Source organism: Panulirus ornatus, chromosome 5 (genome assembly GCF_036320965.1).
Source record: "Panulirus ornatus isolate Po-2019 chromosome 5, ASM3632096v1, whole genome shotgun sequence".
Taxonomy (NCBI): Eukaryota; Metazoa; Arthropoda; class Malacostraca; order Decapoda; family Palinuridae; genus Panulirus; species Panulirus ornatus.
Genome location: NC_092228.1, coordinates 22,077,503 through 22,099,436, shown reverse-complemented (window position 1 = coordinate 22,099,436; position 21,934 = coordinate 22,077,503). Strand labels below are relative to the sequence as shown.

The 21,934-nt window shown below is 40.9% G+C and overlaps 4 non-coding genes across 4 annotated transcripts; all 4 read right to left on the bottom strand.

The window, feature by feature from the left end:
* Positions 1 to 2,957: 2,957 nt before the first annotated feature.
* TRNAT-AGU (transfer RNA threonine (anticodon AGU)) lies at positions 2,958 to 3,030 on the bottom strand. The gene has a single exon. It is a non-coding gene; the product is annotated as a tRNA-Thr (tRNA).
* A 3,030-nt stretch (positions 3,031 to 6,060) lies between these two features.
* Positions 6,061 to 6,133, bottom strand: TRNAT-AGU (transfer RNA threonine (anticodon AGU)). Its single transcript has one exon. It is a non-coding gene; the product is annotated as a tRNA-Thr (tRNA).
* Positions 6,134 to 14,281: 8,148 nt separating this feature from the next.
* Positions 14,282 to 14,354, bottom strand: TRNAT-AGU (transfer RNA threonine (anticodon AGU)). Its single transcript has one exon. It is a non-coding gene; the product is annotated as a tRNA-Thr (tRNA).
* A 902-nt stretch (positions 14,355 to 15,256) lies between these two features.
* TRNAT-AGU (transfer RNA threonine (anticodon AGU)) lies at positions 15,257 to 15,329 on the bottom strand. Its single transcript has one exon. It is a non-coding gene; the product is annotated as a tRNA-Thr (tRNA).
* Positions 15,330 to 21,934: the final 6,605 nt, after the last annotated feature.

The window sequence follows — 21,934 nt, the reverse complement described above, 5'->3', positions numbered from 1 at the left end:
TGAGGACTATATGTGGTGTGAGGTGGTTTGATCGAGTAAGTAAAGAAAGGATAAGAGAGATGTGCGGTAATGAAAAGAGTGTGGTTGAGAGAGCAGAAGAGGGTGTTTTGAAATGGTTTGGTCACATGGAGAGAATGAGTGAGGAAAGATTGACCAAGAGGATATATGTGTCAGAGGTGGAGGGAACGAGGAGAAGTTGGAGACCAAATTGGAGGTGGAAAGATGGAGTGAAAACGATTTTGAGTGATCGGGGCCTGAACATGCAGGAGGGTGAAAGGCGTGTAAGGAATTGAGTGAATTGGAACGATATGGCATACCGGGGTCGACGTGTTGTTAATGGATTGAACCGGGGCATGTGAAGCGTCTACGGTAAACTGCGGAAAGTTTTGTGGGGCCTGGGTGTGGAAAGGGAGCTGTGGTCTCGGTGCATTGTACATGACAGCTAGAGACTGAGTGTGAACGAATGGGGCCTTTGTTGTCTTTTACTAGCGCTACCTCGCGCACATGCAGTGGGAGGGGGTTTTCATTTCATGTGTGGCGGGGTGGCGACGGGAATGAATAAGGGTAGACAGTGTGAATTATGTACATGTGTATATAGGTAAATGTCTGTGTGTACATATATGTATACGTTGAGATGTATAGGCATGTATATGTGCGTGTGTGGACGTGTATGTAGATACATACACATGTATGTAAATAAACGCCCACACACGCACCTATACATTTCAACGTATATATACATATACATACACATACATATACATATGAACACATGTACATATTCATACTTTCTGCCTTCATCCAATTTCGTCGCCACCCCGCCATACATGAAATGGCACCCCTCTCCCCCAGGGCGCGCGCGAGGTAGCACTGAGAAAAGACAACATAGGCCACATTCGTTCACACTCAGTCTCTAGCTGCCACGTGTAATGCACCGAAACCACAGCTCCCTTTCCACATCCAGACCCCACAAAACGTTCCATGGTTTACCCCAGACACTTTATATACCAAGGTTCAATCCATTGATAGCAGGTCTACCAGATCGTTCCAATCCACTCTATTCCCTGCACGCCTTTCACCTTCCTGTATGTTCAAGCCCCGATCGTTCAAAATATTTTTCACTCAATCCTTCTACCTCCGATTTGGTTTTCCACTTCTCCTTGTTCCCTCCAAATCTGTCATATCTATCCTCTTTGTCAATCTTTCCTCACTCATTCTCTCCATTTCACCAAATCATTTATATATACCCTCTTCTACTCTCTCAACCAAACTCTTTTTATTACCACACATCTCTCTTACCCTTTCATTACTTACTCGATCAAACCACCTCACACCACATATTGTCCTTAAGCTCTTCATTTCCAACACATCCAACCCCTTCGCACAACCTTATCTTTAGCACATGCCTCGCAACCATATAACATTTTTGGACCATTCCTTCAAATATACCCATTTTTGCTCTCCGAGATAACGTTCTCGCCTTCCACACATTCTTCAACGTTCCCAGAACCTTCGCCCCCATCCCCAAACTGATTCACTTCCGCTTCCATGGTTCCGTTGGTAAATGAATTCTCAGACATCTAAAACACCTCACATCCTCCAGTCTTTCTCCATTGAAACTTTCCTCCATATGGTCCCTCAACTCTACTGAACTAAGTAACCTTGCCCTTCTTCACCTTTACTATCAGCTTTCTTCACTCACACACTTCACCAAGCTCAATCACCAACATGTGCAGTTTCTCACCCGACTAAGCCACCCGCTCTGTATTATTAGCGAACAACAAGTGACTCACTTCCCAAGCCCTCTCATCCATAAGAGACTGCCTACTTGCAGTATGTATATATATATATATATATATATATATATATATATATATATATATATATATATATATATATATATATATATATATATATATATATATATATATATATATATATATATATATATATATATATATATATATATAAATATATATATATATATATATATATATATATATATATATATATATATATATATATATATATATATATATATATATATATATATATATATATATATATATATATATATACGTGAGTATTGCAATATCTGTTTCATACAACAGACAACAGTCAACATCGTTAAGAACCAACGGCAGCGTGAGTCTCCGTGTTATGTTGGTTGGTGTTGAGGCTCATGACCATCTCGGGACCAACACTTGTGTCCCAAACTTGGTAGACAGTTAACAGTCAAGGTTGTTGCTCATCGTCTCCTTTTTATGAATTTTCAACGTTATCGAGCGTCCGAACTTCACTTATGACGAAGAGGTTCTGATAGCCCACTGACGACGCTTCAGCAATGACCCAGCCTTATGCCAGAACAATTTTCGCGGAAGTGGCTTTGGTAGTGGATAGATAACCCGAAAGGCAGTAGTTGAGACTAGAGGAGAGCGCGTGAACTAGCGATTCCTTTAGTGGAGGATGTGCTGGCATCACACAGCTGTTCCTGACACAACAGCAACTGTACAGGGAGAGAGTTTCCAAGTGATGATTACGAAAAAAAGGATGAAAAGACTAGGGCTAGCTGGACTTATTGAAGCAGGAACCCTGTTGACCTGGAAAAGGTAGATTAGGGAAAATATGAAGGTGTAGTATTAGGCAAATAGACATTCTGTAGGAAGGAAGAGGAAAGAATACAAATGAAACCTAATGCAGGAGAATAATAGATATTCGTAGACCCTTACAACGCCACAAGAAACTCATAAGCTGGCAAATTATATATATATATATATATATATATATATATATATATATATATATATATATATATATATATATATATATATATATATATATATATACATATATATATATGTGTGTGTGTGTGTGTGTGGCAACCTATCTGCAGTGCACGAGATAGAAATTCTTACACTAGCGAGACCTCAACTCTAGAAAAGGTAATTTCGTCCCGCTGCCTTCAGGGAGGATCGAACTCCCGGCCTCTGGTTTACTAGACCAGCGCTCTCGCCACTGAGCTATGAAGGCTCTTGGAATGTGATTACTTTCAGTGATTACCATTTTTGTGTTACGGAAAAAGAGCTTTACTCATATTGACCCGAGTCTTAATCTTGTACTTATACTAGTTGTAATATGTACTACTATTTCTGTGTTACAGGAAGATAGTTTTTCTCATATTGAGCCGCGTCTTAATCTTATACTATGTCTTAGCCTGAGCTAGGTGTATGTGTCCTTGTCTGGGTCTGTCTGTCTGTCTGTCTGTTACTGAATTCCTCATGCTCGAGGTTATACTACCAGTGTAGTCACTTTTGGAGAAACTATTATCATCATCAGTTGACAAATCAGAGCTCTGTCTCAGGAAAGAATTTTTCGCTCCAAAACAAACCATCTTGTCGCTGTTATTAAGGGTAACGCAGCCTTCTAACGACATGAGCCCCTTCAAAAGTCGCTTCTAGAAAAGGGACTTTTTGATTTTCCAAAAGAAGGAACAGATGGGGGCCAAGAGAGGATATTTATTCTAAGGATCAGTCTTCTGCTCGTAACGCTACCTTGCTAACGCGGGAAATGGCGGATGTGTGTGAAGATGAAGATATTTATATATATTCATTTTGTGTTTAGCATTTACTATACTTATTCGTTGTCTTCAGCATTAGCGAGGTAGCGCAAGGAAACAGACGAAAGAATGGCCCAACCCACCCACATACACATGTATATAAATAAACACCCACACACGCACCTATACATTTCAACGTATATATACATATACATACAGAGACATATACATATGAACAGATGTACATATTCATACTTTCTGTCTTCATCCAATTTCGTCGCCACCCGGCCACACATGAAATGGCATCCCCCTGCCCCAGGGCGCGCGCGAGGTATCGCTGAGAAAAGACAACAAAGGCCACATTCGTTCACACTCAGTCTCTAGCTGTCATGTGTAATGCACCGAAACCACAGCTCCCTTTCCATATCCAGCCCCCACAAAACGTTCCATGGTTTACCCCAGACACTTCACATACCCAGGTTCAATCCATTGACAGCACGTCTACCAGATCGTTCCAATTCACTCTATTCCTTGCACGCCTTTCACCCTCCTGTATGTTCAAGCCCCGATCGCTCAAAATCTTTTTCACTCAATCCTTCCACCTCCGATTTGCTTTGCCACTTTTCCTTGTTCCCTCCAAATCTGTCATATCTATCCTCTTTGTCAATCTTTCCTCACTCATTCTCTCCATGTGACCAAATCATTTCAATATACCTTCTTCTGCTCTCTCAACCAAACTCTTTTTATTACCACACATCTCCCTTACCCTTTCATTACTTACTCGATCAAAGCACCTCACACCACATATTGTCCTTAAGCTCTTCATTTCCAACACATCCAACCCCTTCGCACAACCTTATCTTTAGCACATGCCTCGCAACCATATAACATTGTTGGAAAAACCATTCCTTCAAATAGACCCATTTTTGCTCTCTGAGATAACGTTGCCGCCTTCCACACATTCTTCAACGCTCCCAGAACCTCCGCCCCCATCCCCAAACTGTGATTCACTTCCGCTTCCATAGTTCCGTTGGTAAATGAATTCCCAGACATCTAAAACACCTCATATATATAAATATATATATATATATATATATATATATATATATATATATATATATATATATATATATATATATATTAATATATATATATATATATATATATATATATATATATATATATATATATATATATATATTTATATATGTATATATATACGTGAGTATTACAATATATGTTTCATACAAAAGACAACAGTCAACATCGTTAAGAACCAACAGCAGCGTGAGTCTCCGTGTTATGATGGTTGGTGTTGAGGCTCATGACCATCTCGGGACCAACACTTGTTTCCCAAGCTTGGTAGACAGTCAACAGTCAAGGTTGTTGCTCATCGTCTCCTTGTTCTGAATGGTCGACGTTATCGAGCGTCCGAACTCCACTTATGACGAGGAGGTTCTGATAGCCCGCTGACGACGTTTCACCCGTGACCAAGCCTAGTGCCTGAACAATGCTCCGGGAAGTGGCTTCGGTAGTGGGTCGATAACCCGAAAGGCAGTAGTTGAGACTAGAGGAGAGCGCGTGAACTAGCGATTCCTATCGAGGAGGATGTGCTGGCATCACATAGCTGTTCCTGACCCAACAGCAACAGTACAGGGAGAAAGTTTCCAAGTGATGATTACTAAGAAAAAAAGGATGAAAAGACTAGGGCTAGCTGGACTTATTGAAGCAGGAACCCTGTTGACCTGGAAAAGGTAAATTAGGGAAAATATGAAGGTGTAGTAATCTCCGGTGATTAAAATCAGTGGATGAAAGTACTTACAAAGACGAACGGATTTCTTGGATGAAACCAGGAAAATATTGGGCAAATAGACATTCTGTAGGAAGGAAGAGGAAAGAATACAAATGAAACCTAATGCATGAGAATAATAGATATTCGTAGACCCTTACAACGCCACAAGAAACTCATCAGCTGGTAAATTCTATATATATATATATGTATATATATATATATATATATATATATATATATATATATATATATATATATATATATATATATATATATATATATATATATATATATATATATATATATATATACATACATATATATCTTTCTTTTTTCTTTTAAACTATTCGCCATTTCCCGCGTTAGCGAGGTAGCATTAAGAACAGAGGACTGGGCCTTTGACTGGCCCAATTCTCTGTTCCTTCTTTTGGAAAATTAAAAAAAAACGAGAGGGGAGGATTTCCAGCCCCCCGCTCCCTCCCCTTTTAGTCGCCTTCTACGACACGCAGGGAATACGTGGGAAGTATTCTTAATCCCCTATCCCCAGGGATAACATATATATATATATATATATATATATATATATATATATATATATATATATATATATATATATATATACATATATATATGGCAACCTATCCGCAGTGTACGAGATAGAAATTCTTACACTAGCGGGACCTTAACTCTAGAAAAGGTAATTTAGTCGCGCTGCCTTCAGGGAGGATCGAACTCCCGGCCTCTGGTTTACTAGACCAGCGCTCTCGCCACTGAGCTATGAAGGCTCTTGGAATGTGATTACTTTCAGTGATTACCATTTTTGTGTTACGGAAGGAGAGCTTTACTAATATTGACCCGAGTCTTAATCTTGTACTATGTATTACTTGTACTATGTACTACTATTTCTGTGTTACAGGAAGATAGTTTTTCTCATATTGACCCGCGTCTTAATCTTATACTATGTCTTAGCCTGAGTTAGGTGTATGTGTCCTTGTCTGGGTCTGTCTGTCTGTCTGTCTGTGTTACTGAATTCTTCATGCTCAAGGTTATACTACCAGTGTAGTCACTTTTGGAGAAACTATTATCATCATCAGTTGACAAATCAGAGCTCAGTTTCAGGAAAAAACTTTTCGCTCCAAAACAAACCATCTTGTCGCTGTTATTAAGGGTAACGCAGCCTTCTAACGACATGGGCCCCTGAAAAAGACGCTTCTAGAAAAGGGGCTTTTTAATTTTCCAAAAGAAGGAACAGAGATGGGGGCCAAGTGAGGATATTTATTCTAAGGATCAGTCTTCTGCTCGTAACGCTACCTTACTAACGCGGGAAATGGCGAATGTGTATGAAGATGAAGATATCTATATATATCTATTTTGTGTTTAGCATTTCTTATACTTATTCGTTGTCTTCAGCATTAGCGAGGCAGCGCAAGGAAATAGACGAAAGAATGGCCCAACCCACCCACATACACATGTATGTAAATAAACACCCACACACGCACCTATACATTTCAACGTATATATCCATATACACACACAGACATATACATATGAACACATGTACATATTCATACTTTCTGCCTTCATCCAATTTCGTCGCCACCCGACCACACATGAAATGGCATCCCCCTCCCCCAGGGCGCGCGCGAGGTATCGCTGAGAAAAGACAACAAAGGCCACATTCGTTCACACTCAGTCTCTAGCTGTCATGTGTAATTCACCGAAACCACAGCTCCCTTTCCACATCCAGGCCCCACAAAAATTTCCATGGTTTACCCCAGACACTTCATATACCCAGGTTCAATCCATTGACAGCACGTCTACCAGATCTTTCTAATTCACTCTATTCCTTGCACGCCTTTCACCCTCCTGTATGTTCAAGCCCCGATCGCTCAAAACCTGTTTCACTCAAACCTTTCACCTCCGATTTTGTTTTCCACTCCTCCTTGCTCCCTCCAAATCTGAAATATCTATCCTCATTGTCAATCTTTCCTCACTCATTCTCTCCATGTGACCGAACCATTTCAATATACCCTCTTCTGCTCTCTCAACCAAACTCTTTTTATTACCCCACATCTCCCTTACTCTTTCATTACTTACTCAATCAAACCACCTCACACCACATATTGTCCTTAAGCTCTTCATTTCCAACACATCCGCCCTCCTCCGCACAAACTTATCTTTACCACATGCCTCGCAACCATATAACATTGTTGGAAAAACCTTTCCTTCAAATATACCCATTTTTGCTCTCCGAGATAACGTTCTCGCCTTCCACACATTCTTCAACGCTCCCAGAACCTTCGCCCCCACCCCCAAACTGTGATTCACTTCCGCTTCCATTGTTCCGTTGGTAAATCCATTCACAGAAATCTAAAATACCTCACATCCTCCAGTCTTTCTCAATTTAAACTTACCTCCCTATTGTCCCTCAACACTACCGAACTAAATAACCTTGCTCTTCTTCACCTTTACTATCAGCTTTCTTCATTCACACACTTTATCAAACTCAATCACCAACATGTGCAGTTTCTCACCCGACTAAGCCACCCGCTTATATATATATATATATATATATATATATATATATATATATATATATATATATATATATATATATATATATATATATACATATATATATATATATATATATTTATTTCTTTCTTTCTTTCAAGTTATTCCCCATTTCCCGCGTTAGCGAGGTAGCGTTAAGAACAGAGAACTGGGCCTTTGAGGGAATATCCTCACCTGGCCCCCTTCTCTGTTCCCTCTTTTGGAAAATTAAAAAAAGATAATGAGAGGGGAGGATTTCCAGCCCCCCGCTCCCTCCCCTTTTAGTCGCCTTCTACGACACGCAAGGAATACGTGGGAAGTATTCTTTCTCCCCTATCCCCAGGGATAACATATATATATATATATATATATATATATATATATATATATATATATATATATATATATATATATATATATATATATATATATATATATATATATATATGTTATCCCTGGGGATAGGGGAGAAAGAATACTTCCCACGCATTCCTCACGTGTCGTAGAAGGCGACTAAAAGGGGCTGGAGCGGGGGACTAGAAACCCTCCCCTCCTTGTATATTAAATTTCTAAAAGGGGAAAAAGAAGAAGGAGTCACGCGGGGAGTGCTCATCTTCCTCGAAGGCTCAGATTGGGGTGTCTAAATGTGTGTCGATGGAACTAAGATGAGAAAAAAGGAGAGATAGGTAGTATGTTTGAGGAGAGGAACCTGGATGTTTTGGATCTGAGTGAAACGAAGCTCAAGGATAAAGGGGAATAGTGGTTTGGGAATGTCTTGGGAGTAAAGTCAGGAGTTGGTGAGAGGACAAGAGCAAGGGAAGGAGTAGCACTACTCATGAAACAGGAGTGGTGGGAGTATGTGGTAGAGTGTAAGAAAAAAAAATTCTAGATTGATATGGGCAAAACTCAAAGTTAATGGAGAGAGATGGGTGATTATTGGTGCATATGCACCTGGGCATGAGAAGAAAGATTATGAAAGGCAAGTGTTTTGGGAGTAGCTGAATAAGTTTCTTAGCGGTTTCGATGCACGAGACCAGGGTTATAGTGATGGGTAATTTGAATGCAAAGGTAAGTAATGTGGCAGTTGAGGGAATAATTGGTATACATGGGGTGCTCGGTATTGTAAATGGAAATGGTGAAAAGCTTGTAGATTTAGGTGCTGAAAAAGGACTAGTGATTGGGAATACCTGCTTTAAAAAGAGAGATATACATAAGTATACGTATGTAAGTAGGAAAGATAGCCAGAGAGCGTTATTGGATTACGTGTTAAGTGATAGGCGCGCGAAAGAGGGACTTTTGGATGTTAATGTGCTGAGAGGTGTAACTGGAGGGATGTCTGATCATTTTTATCTTGTGGAGGCGAAGGTCAAGATTTGTATGGGTTTCCATAAAAGAAGAGAGAATGTTAGGGTGAAGAGAGTGGTGAGAGTAAGTGAGCTTGGGAAGGAGACTTGTGTGAGGAAGTACCAGGAGGGACTGAGTACAGAATGGAAAAAGGTGAGAACAAAGGAGGTAAGGGGAGTGGGGGAGGAATGGGATGTATTTAGGGAAGCAGTGATGGCTTGAGCAAAAGATGCTTGTGGCATGAGAAGCGTGGGAGGTGGGCAGATTAGTAAGGGTAGTGAGTGGTGGGATGAAGAAGTAAGATTATTAGTGAAAGAGGCATTTGGACGATTTGTTGCAGGGAAAAATGCAAATGAGTGGGAGATGTATAAAAGAAAGAGGCAGGAGGTCAAGAGAAAGGTGCAAGTGGTGAAAAAGAGGGCAAATGAGAGTTGGGGTGAGAGAGTATCATTAAATTTCAGGGAGAATAAAAAGATGTTTTGGAAGGAGGTAAATAAAGTGCGTAAGACAAGGGAGCAAATGTGAACTTAAGTGAAGGGGGCTAATGGGAGGTGATAACAAGTAGTGGTGGTGTGAGAGGGAGATGGAGTGAGTATTTTGAAGGTTTGTTGAATGTGTTTGATGATAGAGTGACAGATATAGGGTGTTTTGGTCGAGGTGGTATGCAAAGACAGAGGGGTAGGGAAAACGATTTGGTAGACAGAGAAGAGGTAGTAAAAGCTTTGCGGAAGATGAAAGCAGGCAAGGCAGCGGGTTTGGATGGTATTGCAGTGGAATTTATTAAAAAAGGGGGTGACTGTATTGTTGACTGGTTGGTAAGGTTATTTAATGAATGTATGACTCATGGTGAGGTGCCTGAGGAATGGCGGAATGCTTGCATAGTGTCATTGTACAAAGGCAAAGGGGATAAGAGTGAGTGCTCAAATTACAGAGGTATAAGTTTGTTGAGTATTCCTGGTAAATCATATGAGAGGGTATTGATTAAGAGGGTGAAGGCATGTACAGAGCATCAGATTGGGGAGGAGCAGTGTAGTTTCAAAAGTGGTAGAGGATGTGTGGATCAGGTGTTTGCTTTGAAGAATGTATGTGAGAAATACTTAGAAAAGCAAATGGATTTGTTGGTAGATTTTATGAATTTGGAGAAGGCATATGATAGAGTTGATAGAGATGCTCTGTGGAAGGTATTAAGAATATATGGTGTGGGAGGTAAGTTGTTAGAAGCAGTGAAAAGTTTTTATCGAGGATGTAAGGCACGTGTACGTGTAGGAAGAGAGGAAAGTGATTGGTTGTCAGTGAATGTAGGTTTGCGGCATGGGTGTGTGATGTCTCCATGGTTGTTTAATTTGTTTATGGATGGGGTTGTTAGGGAGGTGAATGCAAGAGTTTTGGAAAGAGGGGTAAATATGCAGTCTGTTGTGGATGAGAGAGCTTGGGAAGTGAGTCAGTTGTTGTTCGCTGATGATACAGCGCTGGTGGCTGATTCATGTGAGAAACTGCAGAAGCTGGTGACTGAGTTTGGTAAGGTGTGTGTAAGAAGAAAGTTGAGAGTAAATGTGAATAAGAACAAGGTTATTAGGTACAGTAGGGTTGAGGGTCAAGTCAATTGGGAGGTAAGTTTCAATGGAGAAAAACCGGGGGAAGTGAAGTATTTTAGATATCTGGGAGTGGATTTGGCAGCGGATGGAACCATGGAAGCGGAAGTTAAGCATAGGGTGGGGGAGGGGGGGTCTTGAAAAATGTGTGGAGGTCGAGAACATTATCTCGGAAAGCAAAAATGGGTATGTTTGAAGGAATAGTGGTTCCAACAATGTTGTATGGTTGCGAGGTGTGGGCTATGGATATAGTTGTGCGGAGGAGTGTGGATGTGCTGGAAATGAGATGTTTGAGGACAATATGTGGTGTGAGGAGGTTTGATTGAGTAAGTAATGTAAGGGTAAGAGAGATGTATGGTAATAAAAAGAGTGTGGTTGAGAGACCCGAGGAGGGTGTTTTGAAATGGTTTGGTCACATGGAGAGAATGACTTAGGAAAGATTGACCAAGAGGATATATGTGTCAGAGGTGGAGGGAATGAGGAGAAGTGGGAGACCAAATTGAAGGTGGAAAGATGGAGTGAAAAAGATTTTGAGTGATCGGGGCCTGAACATGCAGGAGGGTGAAAGGCGTGCAAGGAATAGAGTGAATTGGAACGATGTGGTATACCGGGGTCGAAGAGCTGTCAATAGATTGAACCAGGGCATGTGAAGCGTCTGGGGTAAACCATGGAAAGTTCTGTGGGGCCTGGATGTGGAAAGGGAGCTGTGGTGTCGGTGCATTATTACATGACAGCTAGAGACTGAGTGTGAACGAATGGGGCCTTTGTTTCTTTTCCTAGTGCTACCTCGCACACATGAGGGGGAGGGGGTTGTTATTCCATGTGTGGCTAGGTAGCGATGGGAATGAATAAAGGCAGACAGTATGCATTATGTACATGTGTATGTATGTATATGTTTGTGTGTGTATATTATATATATATATATATATATATATATATATATATATATATATATATATATATATATATATATATATATATATATATATATATATATATATATATATATATATATATATATGTATACGTTGAGATGCATACGTATATATTTTTGCGTGTATGGACGTGTAAGTATATACATGTGTATGTGGGTGGGTTGGGCCATTCTTTCGTCTGTTTCCTTGCGCTACCTCGGTAACGCAGGAGACAGCGACAAAGCAAAATAGATAGAAAAATAAATATATATATGTATATATATATATATATATATATATATATATATATATATATATATATATATATATATATATATTTTATCTTATTTTATTTTGCTTTGTCGCTGTCTCCCGCGTTTGCGAGGTAGCGCAAGGTAACAGACGAAAGAAATGGCCCAACCCACCCCCATACACAATGTATATACATACACGTCCACACACGCAAATAAACATACCTATACATCTCAATGTACACATATATATACACACACAGACCCATACATATATACCCATACACACAGTTTACACTGTCTGCCTTTATTCATTCCCATCGCCACCTCGCCACACATGGAATACCATCCCCCTCCCCCCTCATGTGTGCAAGGTAGCACTAGGAAAAGACAACAAAGGCCCCATTCGTTCACACTCAGTCTCTAGCTGCCATGCAATAATGCCCGAAACCACAGCTCCCTTTCCACATCCAGGCCCCACACAACTTTCCATGGTTTACCCCTGACGCTTCACATGCCCTGATTCAATCCACTGACAGCATGTCAACCCCGGTATACCACATCGATCCAATTCACTGTATTCCTTGCCCTCCTTTCACCCTCCTACATGTTCAGGCCCCGATCACTCAAAATCTTTTTCACTCCAACTTTCCACCTCCAATTTGGTCTCCCACTTCTCCTCGTTCCCTCCACCTCCGACACATATATCCTCTTGGTCAATCTTACCTCACTCATTCTCTCCATGTGCCCAAACCATTTCAAAGCACCCTCTTCTGCTCTCTCAACCACGCTCTTTTTATTTCCACACATCTCTCTTACCCTTACATTACTTACTCGATCAAAGCTCCTCACACCACACATTGTCCTCAAACATCTCATTTCCAGCACATCCACCCTCCTGCGCACAACTCTATCCATAGCCCACGCCTCGCAACCATACAACATTGTTGGAACCACTATTCCTTCAAACATACCCATTTTTGCTTTCCGAGATAATGTTCTCGACTTCCACATATTCTTCAAGGTTCCCAGGATTTTCGCCCCCTCCCCCACCCTATGATTCACTTCCGCTTCCATGGTTCCATCCGCTGCCAGATCCACTCCCAGATATCTAAAACACTTTACTTCCTCCAGTTTTTCTCCATTCAAACTCACCTCCAAATTGACTTGACCCTCAACCCTACTGTACCTAATAACCTTGCTCATATTCACATTTACTCTTAACTTTTTTCTTTCACACACTTTACCAAACTCAATCACCAGCTTCTGCTGTTTCTCACATGAATCAGCCACCAGCGCTGTATCATCAGCGAACAACAACTGACTCACTTCCCAAGCTCTCTCATCCATAACAGACTTCATACTTGCCACTCTTTCCAAAACTCTTGCATTCACCTCCCTAACAACCCCATCTATAAACAAATTAAACAACCATGGAGACATCACACACCCCCTGCCGCAAACCTACATTCACTGAGAACCAATCACTTTCCTCTCTTCCTACACGTACACATGCCTTACATCCTCGATAAAAACTTTTCACTGCTTCTAACAACTTGTCTTCCACACCATATATTCTTAATACCTTCCACAGAGCATCTCTATCAACTCTATCATATACCTTCTCCAGATCCATAAATGCTACATACAAATCCATTTGCTTTTCTAAGTATTTCTCACATACATTCTTCAAAGCAAACACCTGATCCACACATCCTCTACCACTTCTGAAACCACACTGCTCTTCCCCAATCTGATGCTCTGTACATGCCTTACCCTCTCAATCAATACCTACCCGTATAATACATATATATATATATATATATATATATATATATATATATATATATATATATATATATATATATATATATATATATATATATATATATGTATATAAACATACATATATATATTCTTTCATACTATTCGCCAATTCCCGCATTAGCGAGTTAGCGTTAAGAACAGAGGACTGGGCTTTTGAGGGAAATCCTCACCTGGCCCCCTTGTCTGTTCATTATTTTGGAAAATTCAAAAAATATGAGATGGGAGGATTTTCAGCCCCCCGCTCCGTTCCCTTTCAGTCGCCTTCTACGACACGCAGGGAATAGGTGGGATGTATTCTTTCTCCCCTATCCCCAGGGATTATATATATATATATATATATATATATATATATATATATATATATATATATATGGTAATGTGTCTGCAGTGTACGAGATAGAAATTACCACACTAGAGGGACCTCAACTCTACAAAAGTTAATTTCGTCCCGCTGCCTTCAGGGAGGATCGAACTCCCGGCCTCTGGTTTACTAGACCAGCGCTCTCGCCACTGAGCTATGAAGGCTGTTGGAATGTGATTACTTTCTGTGATTACTATTTTTCTGTTACGGGAAGAGAGCTTTACTCGTACTAACCCGAGTCTTAATCTTCCACTAGGTCTTCACTGTTATGTATGTACGCAAACACATTAACCTGAGCTAGGTGTATGTGTCCTTGTTTGTGTCTGTCTGTCTGTCTGTGTTCCTGGACACCTCCTGCTCGAGTTTACATTACCAGTGTAAAGTCACCTTTGGTGAGGTTTTATCAGCATCAATTGACAAAACAGAAAGCACAGTCTCCGGAAAGAACTTGTCGCTAAGGAACAGGCCATATATATATATATATATATATATATATATATATATATATATATATATATATATATATATATATATATATATATATATATATATATATATTTTTTTTTTTTTTTTCAAACTATTCGCCATTTCCCGCGTTAGCGAGGTAGCGTTAAGAACAGAGGACTGGGCCTTTGAGGGAACATCCTCACCTGGCTCCCCTCTCTGTTCCTTCTTTTGGAAAAAAAAAAAAAAATTGAGGGGAGGATTTCCAGCCACCCGCTCCCTCCCCTTTTAGTCGCCTTCTACGACACGCAGGGAATACGTGGGAAGTATTCTTTCTCCCCTAACCCCAGGGATATATATATATATATATATATATATATATATATTGGAAAGGATCACAATTTTGCGCGCGATCAAGATAATCCTATAAGTCCACGGGAAAAATGAAACACGAAAAGTTCCCAAGTGCACTTTCGTGTAATAATCATCAGGGGAGACACAAGAGAGAAATATAACAGTCAGTTGATATACATCGAAGAGACGAGGCTAGGACGCCATTTGTTATACATGTGATTGGACAATCACATGTATACCAAATCCTAGAAAAGTAACTTCGTCCCGCTGCCTTCAGGGAGGATCGAACTCCCGGCCTCTGGTTTACTAGACCAGCGCTCTCGCCACTGAGCTATGAAGGCTCTTGGAATGTGATTACTTTCTGTGTTTACTATTTTTCTTTTTCGAGAAGATAGCTTTACTCATATTGAAACGTGTCACAATATTGTACTATGTCTTAGCCTGAGCTAGGCGTATGTGTCTTTCTCTGGTTTGTCTATCTGTCTGTCTGTGTTACTGAATTTCTCCTGCTCGAGGTGCAGTGTAGTCACTTCTGGAGAAGCTTTATCATCAGTTGACAAATTAGAGCACAGTCTCAGGAAAGAACTTTTCGCTCAAAAAAAGAACATCTTGTTGCTGCTACTGAATGTAACGCAGCCTTCCAACGACATGGGCCCCTGCAAAAGGACGCTTTTAGAAAAGGGACTTTTTAATTTTCCAAAATAAGGAACGGAGAAGGGGGCCAAGTGAGGATATTTATTCTAAGGATCAGTCTTCTGTTCTTAATGCTATTTTGCTAACACGGAAAATGACGAATGTGTATCAAGATGAAGATGAAGATATTTATATATATCTATTTTACATTTAGCATTTATTATACTTATTCGCTGTCTTCAGCGTTAGCGAGTTAGTGCAAGGAAACAGACGAAACAATGGCCAAACCCACCCACATATGCATGTATGTACATAAACACCCACACACGGACTTATACATGCCTATTCATTTCAACGTATACAAACATATACATACACAGACATATGCATATAAACACATGTACATATTCATACTTTCTACCTTCATCCAATTTTGTCGCCACCCCGCCACACATGAAATGGCACCCCCCCTCCCCCCAAGGGTGCGGGCGAGGTAGCACTAAGAAAAGACAACAAAAGCCACATTCGTTCACAGTCACTCTCAAGATGTCATGTGTAATGCACCTAAAGCACAGCTCCCTTTCCACATCCAAACTCAACAAAACTTTCCATTGTTTACCAGAGACATTTCACATACCCAGCTTCAATCCACTGATAGTACGTCGACCCCGGTATGCCATATCGTTCCAATTCACTCCATTCCTTGCACGCATTTCACCCTCCTCTATGTTCAAGCCCCAACCGCTCAGAATCTTTTTCACTCAACCTTTCCACCTCCAATTATGTCTCCCACTTCTCCTTTTTCCCTCCACCTCTGACACATATATCCTCTCTGTCAATCTTTCCTTACTCATTCTCTCCATGTGACCAAACCATTTCAGTATATCCGCCTCTGCTCTCTCAACCAAACTCTCTTCATTACCACACATCTCCCTTACCTTTTCATTGCATACTCGATCAAACCACCTCACACCACCTATTGTCCTTAAGAAATTAATTTCCAACACATCCACCCTCCTCCGTACAACCTTATCTTTGGCCAATGCCTCGCAACCATAAAACTTTGTTGGAACAACCATTCCTTCAAACATACCCAGTTTTGCTCTCCAAGATAACGTTCTCGCCTTCCACACATTCTTCAACGCGCCCGGAGCCTTGGCCCCCCCTCCCCGACCCTTCGACTCACTTCTGCTTCCATGGTTCCATCCGCTGGTAAATCCACACCCAGACATCTAAAACACTTATCATCCTCCAGTTTTTCTCCATTCAAACTTTCCTCCCTAATGACTTATCCCTCAACCCTACCGAACCAAATAACCTTGCTCTTATTCACCTTTACTCACAGCTTTCTTCATTCACACACTTTACCAAACTCAGTCACCAACATCAGCAGTTTCTCACCCTAATCAGCCACGCGCGCTGTATATATATATATATATATATATATAGATATATATATATATATATATATATATATATATATATATATATATATATATATTTTTTTTTTTTTTTTTTTCTTTGTCGCTGTCTCCCGCGTTTGCGAGGTAGCGCAAGGAAACAGACGAAAGAAATGGCCCAACCCACCCCCATACACATGTATATACATACCTCCACACACGCAAATATACATACCTACACAGCTTTCCATGGTTTACCCCAGACGCTTCACATGCCTTGATTCAATCCACTGACAGCACGTCAACCCCGGTATACCACATCGCTCCAATTCACTCTATTCCTTGCCCTCCTTTCACCCTCCTGCATGTTCAGGCCCCGATCACACAAAATCTTTTTCACTCCATCTTTCCACCTCCAATTTGGTCTCCCTCTTCTCCTAGTTCCCTCCACCTCCGACACATATATCCTCTTGGTCAATCTTTCCTCACTCGTTCTCTCCATGTGCCCAAACCATTTCAAAACACCCTCTTCTGCTCTCTCAACCACGCTCTTTTTATTTCCACACATCTCTCTTACCCTTACGTTACTTACTCGATCAAACCACCTCACACCACACATTGTCCTCAAACATCTCATTTCCAGCATATCCATCCTCCTGCGCACAACTCTATCCATAGCCCACGCCTCGTAACCATACAACATTGTTGGAACCACTATTCCTTCAAACATACCCATTTTTGCTTTCCGAGATAATGTTCTCGACTTCCACACATTCTTCAAGGCTCCCAGAATTTTCGCCCCCTCCCCCACCCTATGATCCACTTCCGCTTCCATGGTTCCATCCGCTGCCAGATCCACTCCCAGATATCTAAAACACTTCACTTCCTCCAGTTTTTCTTCATTCAAACTCACCTCCCAATTGACTTGACCCTCAACCCTACTGTACCTAATAACCTTGCTCTTATTCACATTTACTCTTAACTTTCTTCTTTCACACACTTTACCAAACTCAGTCACCAGCTTCTGCAGTTTCTCACATGAATCACCCACCAGCGCTGTATCATCAGCGAACAACAACTGACTCACTTCCCAAGCTCTCTCATCCCCAACAGACTTCATACTTGCCCCTCTTTCCAAAACTCTTGCATTCACCTCCCTAACAACCCCATCCATAAACAAATTAAACAACCATCGAGATATCACACACCCCTGCCGCAAACCTACATTCACTGAGAACCAATCACTTTCCTCTCTTCCTACACGTACACATGCCTTACATCCTCGATAAAAACTTTTCACTGCTTCTAACGACTTTCCTCCCACACCATATATTCTTAATACCTTCCACAGAGCATCTCTATCAACTCTATCATATGCCTTCTCCAGATCCATAAATGCTACATACAAATCCATTTGCTTTTCTAAGTATTTCTCACATACATTCTTCAAAGCAAACACCTGATCCACACATCCTCTACCACTTCTGAAACCACACTGCTCTTCCCCAACCTGATGCTCTGTACATGCCTTCACCCTCTCAATCAATACCCTCCTATATGATTTACCAGGAATACTCAACAAACTTATACCTCTGTACTTTGAGCATTCACTCTTATCCCCTTTGCCTTTGTACAATGGCACTATGCACGCATTCCGCCAATCCTCAGGCACCTCACCATGAGTCATACGTATATACATTAAATGACCTTACCAACCAGTCAACAATACAGTCACCCCCTTTTTTAATAAATTCCACTGCAATACCATCCAAACCTGCTGCCTTGCCGGCTTTCATCTTCCGCAAAGCTTTTACTACCTCTTCTCTGTTTACCAAATCATTTTCCCTAACCCTCTCACTTTGCACACCACCTTGACCAAAACACCCTATATCTGCCACTCTATCATCATATATATATATATATATATATATATATATATATATATATATATATATATATATATATATTTTTTTTTTTTTTTTTTTTTTTTTGCTTTGTCGCTGTCTCCCGCGTTTGCGAGGTAGCGCAAGGAAACAGACGAAAGAAATGGCCCAACCCACCCCCATACACATGTATATACATACGTCCACACACGCAAAATATACATACCTACACAGCTTTCCATGGTTTACCCCAGACGCTTCACATGCCCCGATTTAATCCACTGACAGCACGTCAACCCCGGTATACCACATCGCTCCAATTCACTCTATTCCTTGCCCTCCTTTCACCCTCCTGCATGTTCAGGCCCCGATCACACAAAATCTTTTTCACTCCATCTTTCCACCTCCAATTTGTTCTCCCTCTTCTCCTCGTTCCCTCCACCTCCGACATATATATCCTCTTGGTCAATCTTTCCTCGCTCATTCTCTCCATGTGCCCAAACCATTTCAAAACACCCTCTTCTGCTCTCTCAACCACGCTCTTTTTATTTCCACACATCTCTCTTACCCTTACGTTACTTACCGGATCAAACCACCTCACACCACACATTGTCCTCAAACATCTCATTTCCAGCACATCCATCCTCCTGCGCACAACTCTATCCATAGCCCACGCCTCGCAACCATACAACATTGTTGGAACCACTATTCCTTCAAACATACTCATTTTTGCTTTCCGAGATAATGTTCTCGACTTCCACACATTCTTCAAGGCTCCCAGAATTTTCGCCCCCTCCCCCACCCTATGATCCACTTCCGCTTCCATGGTTCCATCCGCTGCCAGATCCACTCCCAGATATCTAAAACACTTCACTTCCTCCAGTTTTTCTCCATTCAAACTCACCTCCCAATTGACTTGACCCTCAACACTACTGTACCTAATAACCTTGCTCTTATTCACATTTACTCTTAACTTTCTTCTTTCACACACTTTACCATACTCAGTCACCAGCTTCTGCAGTTTCTCACATGAATCAGCCACCAGCGCTGTATCATCAGCTAACAACAACTGACTCACTTCCCAAGCTCTCTCATCCCCAACAATCTTCATACTTGCCCCTCTTTCCAAAACTCTTGCATTCACCTCCCTAACAACCCCATCCATAAACAAATTAAACAACCATGGAGACATCACACACCCCTGCCGCAAACCTACATTCACTGAGAACCAATCACTTTCCTCTCCTCCTACACGTACACATGCCTTACATCCTCGATAAAAACTTTTCACTGCTTCTAACAACTTGCCTCCCACACCATATATTCTTAATACCTTCCACAGAGCATCTCTATCAACTCTATCATATGCCTTCTCCAGATCCATAAATGCTACATACAAATCCATTTGCTTTTCTAAGTATTTCTCACATACATTCTTCAAAGCAAACACCTGATCCACACATCCTCTACCACTTCTGAAACCACACTGCTCTTCCCCAATCTGATGCTCTGTACATGCTTTCACCCTCTCAATCAATACCCTCCCATATAATTTACCAGGAGTACTCAACAAACTTATACCTCTGTAATTTGAGCACTCACTCTTATCCCCTTTGCCTTTGTACAATGGCACTATGCACGCATTCCGCCAATCCCCAGGCACCTCACCATGAGTCATACATACATTAAATAACCTTACCAACCAGTCAACAATACAGTCACCCCCTTTCTTAATAAATTCCACTGCAATACCATCCAAACCTGCTGCCTTGCCGGCTTTCATCTTCCGCAAAGCTTTTACTACCTCTTCTCTGTTTACCAAATCATTTTCCCTAACCCTCTCACTTTGCACACCACCTCGACCAAAACACCCTATATCTGCCACTCTATCATCAAACACATTCAACAAACCTTCAAAATACTCACTCCATCTCCTTCTCACATCACCACTACTTGTTATCACCTCCCCATTTGCGCCCTTCACTGAAGTTCCCATTTGCTCCCTTGTCTTACGCACTTTATTTACCCCCTTCCAGAACATCTTTTTATTCTCCCTAAAATTTAATGATACTCTCTCACCCCAACTCTCATTTGCCCTTTTTTTCACCTCTTGCACCTTTCTCTTGACCTCCTGTCTCTTTCTTTTATACGTCTCCCACTCAACTGCATTTTTTCCCTGCAAAAATCGTCCAAATGCCTCTCTCTTCTCTTTCACTAATACTCTTACTTCTTCATCCCACCACTCACTACCCTTTCTAATCAACCCACCTCCCACTCTTCTCATGCCACAAGCATATATATATATATACATATATATATATATATATATATATATATATATATATATATATATATATATATATATATATATATATATATATATATATATATATATATATCCAGTGTCCTGCAGTGAACTGAAGCTCCCAAACTGTTCAAAACGTGAGTATTACAATATCTGTTTCATACAACAGACAACAGTCAACATCGTTAAGAACCAACAGCAGCGTGAGTCTCCGTGTTATGATGGTTGGTGTTGAGGCTCATGACCATCTCGGGACCAACGCTTGTGTCCTAAACTTGGTAGACAGTCAACAGTCAAGGTTGTTGCTCAACGTCTCCTTTTTTTGAATGTTCGGCGTTTACGCGCGTCCGAACTTCACAGATGACGAAGAGGTTCTCATAGCCTGCTGTCGACGCTTCAGCAATGACCCAGCCTTGTGCCAGAACAATTCCTAGGGGAAGTGACTTCGGTAGTGGGTAGATAACACGAAAGGCTGTAATTGAGACGAGAGGAGAACACGTGAACTAGAATTCTTATAGAGGAGGAGGTGCTGGCATCACACACCTGTTCCAAAGCATACAATCGTGACCCAACAAGCAACAGTACAGGGAGAGAGTTTCCAAATGGTGATTACTACGAAAAAAAAGATGAAAAGGTCAGGGCTAGCTGGACTTATTGGAACAGGAATTCTGTTGAACTGGAAAAGGTAAAGAAGAGAAAAGATAAAGGTGTAGCAATCTCCGGTG